A 6152-nucleotide genomic window follows, 5' to 3' on the forward strand; every position below is an offset into this window, starting at 1 on the left:
ACTAAATCCTCCAATGTCCCCAAAGGGAGTAAGCGAATCTCTTTAGCTCTAACTCCCTGATAGCTGAGTTCACTGCTACCGATTATTTTAAGACGTATAGATGGTGTGAATTAAGTTGATTTTTTTCCCGTTACAGCTTCGTGTGGAAGACCTCTTTACTTACCTGGCAAAGATTAATTCGGAACGGACTAAAAAAATAAACATAATTTTTTTTTAGTAGCTGACCACAATCGAACTATGATTATCATTCTTTGGTAAGTCTAGCGTTAATGTTAGTACATGCCACATTCCACTAAGAAGGAATAATATGGCTCACATTTCATAGCTTTACATTCAACAACTTTCTTCCAAATTGGTTTATTATTTATCATTCGATCCTCACCCAACCTTTCAAAATGTGCATGATGTGGTGATAGCTAAAGAGGCAGCACGGAAGAATATAGCTAAACTGAAAGCCCAGCAACCCAAAGTTCACACTCGAGAGACAAACAGGAAAGACTTCGCGCATAAATGCTTACGTTGAGGGAAAAACATCGCTCCTCGGTCTGGCCTCAAATGAAAGCCGTATGCTGGTAATGCCAAACACAAAAATACCTTGAAAAAGTGTTTCAGGAAAAAAAGAGACGTAAGGTAAACCGGGGAAAACAGTGCTTCAAGAAGAGTGAAAGAGCATGTCACACATACGGAGGATTCCCAATTAATATACTTATTCCACACACCTTCAGAGATGATAACGCATGAGTACAAGGGAACGTACTACTCGAAGGGAAACCCTTCGAAATTAACTGAAGTGTGGCATACTCTAATAGGCTCACATAACTTCCAAAGTATATTAAGTATAGTGCTGCAAACTTGGTCTTTAGAAAATCTAGGTGAATGCGAAGTGGAACTTTAATGGAACGGGCGCTCTACCATACGTCTTACTTGCACAAAGTGAGGAAGGCCAAGTTTAATAAACAGAAACTGGTTTCAAGAGCTAGAAATCACACTTTAGTGCTACAAAAACAACTAGTGCCCGAGAAAACAAACTCTGAATAATTTCAAAGATTTTCAAGGATACATACCAGGTACAGTATATATAAATAATCGACAGTGCACATGACACTCAAGGAAGGGACGGCTCCGATTTTCAATAAACGCCGCCCAGTTATTTTCGCTCAAATGTTACAAAGTAGAAGGAGCTATTAATGACTTAGTCCGAGAAGGGATATTGAAACCCGTGTTACACACGGCACTTAAACGAAGCCTGTGTATGGAGATTAAAAAGTGCACAGTGAATACTGTGATTAAATCGGTGTGCTATTCAACGAAGTGCTATTAAAGCTAACAGACGGACGAAGATATACCTAAACAAGGTATATGTACGGGTGACTTCGAAAAAGCATCTGCGAACATCTTGATTTTAAATACTATTAAAGATTTATTCAAAGTGAAAAGACTACCCCTCCCTTTGTGTGGCTTCGTTGCCAGACTGTTTTCAAAATCATGGAAGACTTAGCCGGAATCTTTGGAGTCTTCGCATATTTGGACGATATACTGTTAAGTGACGCTACACGCAAATAACTTTGGCAACAAGTAGGAAAAGTCCTGATACGACAACTCAACTGCACATTAATAACATCAAATGCGAATCTGCTATGCAGTCGATAGCATACTTGGATTCAGACTAAACGAACATTGAGTATGGCCAATCGAAGTAAAAGTAAAAGCTATCAAGGAGGCCAAAAAGAAAAAAAAACACCTTAGAAGCATTCTTAGGGTTACTAAATTTCTTTGACCGACTTACTACTCAGAAAGGGATCGTATGTGAACCACACTACTGGCTGCTAAAAAGATGCCAACTGGACATGAGGCCATGAACAACAAAGCGTTTAGAACAATAAAAGCATTGTTGCTCGTATCTGAGTCTTGAGTCGCTATAATCCCAGCTTACCATTAATTCTAATGTGTGATGCATCCCCTAATGGATTAGGAGTGGTACTGTTGAACAGAATGACTGATAGACTTCAACCTCCCATAGCCTTGAGTGCGAAACGTTGCACCCACATTAGCGGAATAATGCACAAAATGAAGCTTCCGTAGAGTTAGAGGTCAAGAAGTTCCTTCAGCCTATTTTCAAACAAAAAAAAAGTGACCACGTTACGGATTATCGACTCTTATTAGGTTTACTACGGAACGAAAGAGCCATCATCATCATCATCGTCACGAACCATGAGCTTACTACCCGTTGATGTCTGATGCGTGTTTCACTATCTTCTTCCACCTTTCCTTGTCCAGTGTACAGTGTCGCAGTTTTTGTACACCCATTCCACACCAGTCTTTTATATCGTCTATCCATTCTCTGTATGGTCCACTTCTTCTGTTTAAACCATCCAAAATACCAAACATAAATGTCTTTATCTTCCGGTCCTCACTCATTCTACAGATGTGTCCAAATAATTGTAGCTTCCGGTTTATAATCTTCTACATTAGATTCTGTTTTGGTTGTATCTTCTGATTAGAGCCCTTTATTTGTGATTTTCTGTACCCATCCTATTCTTAGAATCTTCCTGTAACAAGTTCTTTGAAACGCCAAAATTCTTTTTCTTGATTCCTTATTTATTACCCAAGTTTCAGATCCGTACAGTACACCGCTGAAGATGCATGTTTCCAATACTCTTAGTTTTGTTTGCAGACTGATCACTTTACTTTTCCAGATGTTATCCATGGCCTTCAGATTTGTTCCTCCCTTTGCAATCCTGATCTTTATTTCTTTTTTACAGTCCAAGTCATATGTCAGTTTACTTCCCAAATATGTGAATTGTTCTACATTTTCTATATCCGTTCCATCCACTTGTATCTTTTGTTTCATGCTCTTCTCGCCAAATACCATTGTCTTTGTTTTTTTAAAAGTTCATAACAAGTCCAAATCTCTTCTCTTCTCTTCCTCATTTAACAGTTTCAGTGCTTTTTTAGTTCTCCTTCCTCTTCTTCAATAATAGCAATGTCATCTGTAAATCTCAAATTGTTAAATCTCATTCCGTGCACAGATATTCCTTTGGTATCTTCTTTCATTTTATCCATTGCTCTTTCTAAATGTGCGATGAAAATGCTTGGTGATATTGGGTCTCCCTATCCAGTACCTCTGCTTGTTTTAAACCATTTCCCCAAATCATCACCTATTCTATCTGCTGCAACTGCATTCTGATAAACATCTTTTAACATAGCTATTAGTTTTTTTATCAATTCCATAGGATTCCAGAACTGCTAATGTCACTTTCTGGTCAATACTGTCAAATGCGTTCTGAAAATCAACAAAACAAGTATATATGTTTTTGTTTTTTCTCCTAGCTTTCTCTGCTATTAACCTCATTGTCAAAATCTGTTGAATTTTAGTTATATCCTTCCTAAATCCTGCCTGCTCGTCTGCAAGGTATGCTTCCAATTGTGTTCTCAATCTTTCTGTCAATATGATCATCACTTTACCAAGGTGACTTATCAAGGCAATTGTCCTATAATGTTTACATACTAGCTTATTTCCTTTCTTGTATAATGTTACTAATATTGATTTCACCCACTCCTCTGGCATTTTCCCTTCTTTCCATACCATATTACATAGTTGGTGCATTTTTGCAACCATACTTTCACCACCATATTTAATCATTTCTCCAGTGATGTTATCGTTACCAGGACTCTTGTTGTGTTATAGCCGTTCTATTGCTTTTTCTACCTCTCCTCTTAAAATGTCCATATCATGCTCATTACCTGGTGGTGATATCTGCTTCAATTCTTCAGTCAGTTTCCCAACGCTATCTGAATCTAGTTTTTCTTCAAACAACTGACTACAGTATCTTGTCCACTGCTGCACAATTTTTTTCTTTATTCATCAATACTTTGCCTTTTTCATATTTAATTGAGGTCTGTTTTGGTTGCCACTTTCTATTAATGGTTCTGATCATTTTGTATACCTCCCTTGTTTTATGCTCTCCATGGTACTGTTCTATAGTGTTGCATTGAGCTTCTAACCATTTCATCTTATCCATTCTGACTGCTTTTTTCACCTCAGTACATTTTCTTCTATATTGCTCTTCTATTTGTTCTGATGTATCCCTTCTTATCTTCAATATTCTTTTCTCCTGTACTAACTTAAGTGTTTCTTGTGTAATCCATTTTTCTTGATCTTCTCTTCTTCTGGTATTGTTTCTTCAACTGCATCTTCTATCGCATTCATTACTCTTTTCACTCTTAAATTCGAGTTTTTTCCTTTCTCCACACATTTAAGTTTCTCTTCTAACACTATTCTGTACCTTCTTCCTATTTATGCTTCACTTATTCCTGCTGTATCTCTTCTATTCTAATGTTGGGGTTTATGTTTCTTTTTTTAATTTCATCTTGATGTGTACAATCACTAAACTATGGTCCGAGTCTATATCCGCTCCTTGAAAAGTTCGACATTGCTGTACTGATGTTATCCATCTACTTTTAATCATAACCATATCAATCATGTTTTTGATTTTCTCATCATTTGATCGCCACGTCCATTTTCTACACTCTCTTTGTTGGAATCTTGTGTTACAGATCATCTCGTGTTCCACAGCAAATTCTAACAATTTTTCACCTCGTTCATTTCTTTCTCCGAAACCATATTTTCCAAGGACTCTTTCCCAACCATCATTATCTATTCCAACTTTGGCATTCCAATCTCCTTCAATAATTAGCAAATCTTACTTTGGTATTGTTTCTATTGTCTCTGTCAGATCTTTGTAGAATAAGTCAATATCCTCATCTGTGCTGTCAGATGTGGGTGCATATATCTGGACTATTGATATGTTGAATGGCTTTGCCTGAAATCTTTCTACTATGATTCATTCATTAACTGGTTTGTAGCCTAACAGTGCCTCTCGCGCTCTTTTGCTAAGAAGGAAGCCAACTTTTGCTTCGTGCATGGTGTCATGTCCTGACCATATTACTTCGCATCCATTGATCTCTCCAGATGATGTCCATCTTATCTCTGCCAATCCTAGTATATCCCACCGATATCTCTTCATTTCCTCACGAAGTAGTCCTAATTTTCCTGACATCCAGAGTGTCCGCACATTCCACGTTCCTACTGATAACAGTTCTGTTAGTTTCAGTTTCTGTTTCCTTTCGGTATCCCACTTTTCGATCCAACGCCGATCGCTCGATTGGTATCACGGGCCTTGTTTATCCGGGCGACGCCCGAGCCGGCATGTTGTAGCTGTTGATTGTATAGGCATCAGATAACAATCGTGTTTTTTCTTTACGGTCAGAGCATCGGCACTCATGACCGACCCTCCTTTAACAAGGCTTGGGACTGGCATGAGACCCCCTAAGGATCCCATGGCGGAGTTGAAAGAGCCATCCCGGACACTATTTCTGCATAAATGCTGCGATGGGCGCTAATACTAGGATTGTATGTTATTCACTATTCTAAAAACACTGGAAGAAGCATTCAAACGCCAACGCATACAGTACGCTATCATTAATGTCAGTCCAACTACAGTTCGAAGACTCGCAGTTGTACTGCTCCAAAGTAACACGATGTCAAAGAGTCGACTTTCAGCGAAGCAGAAGCCATCAGACATGACAAGAATGCTAAGAAGCGTATTACACGGTCGTTGAAAGACTTCCCCATAGGAGGTATAATCATATAAGACTAGAGCCAAAGCACTTTCAGTACACCACAGATATCTCCTAACGGGACTTAAAACAATTTTCAAAATATATCGATAGGAAGTTCTAAAACTAATCCATCGAGTTTTTCACGGTAGTAGAGCAACCAAAACTATGACCAGTTCATATATGTGGTGGTCTGGGCTAGATAAAGACATCCAACAAATGATTAGAAATGGTGCCAAATGCACAGAGCTCGAAGTCCCCTTCTACCATGAAATTCTTACAGTGGAACCTTACGTCGAGTTCCTGGTCGAGGTCACATGTAAATTTCGCTCGACTGATAGCAGGGTGTGCGTTCATAATACTAGCAGACTACTCAAAATAGCCGAAGTGTGTGACACTCACGGATCGATGTCATATTCAACGTAATGCAGTGCTTTAGAGATATTCATCATTCATGTTATTCCTTAATTATTAGTTTTAGCCAACGACACCAATTTTGTACCCAATTAAATGCGCGAGTTTCTGGGAAAAAA

Source organism: Typopeltis vanoorti, chromosome 22, assembly GCF_054136105.1.
Source record: "Typopeltis vanoorti isolate ZY-2024b chromosome 22, IOZ_Tvanoo_1.0, whole genome shotgun sequence".
Lineage (NCBI taxonomy): Eukaryota > Metazoa > Arthropoda > Arachnida > Uropygi > Thelyphonidae > Typopeltis > Typopeltis vanoorti.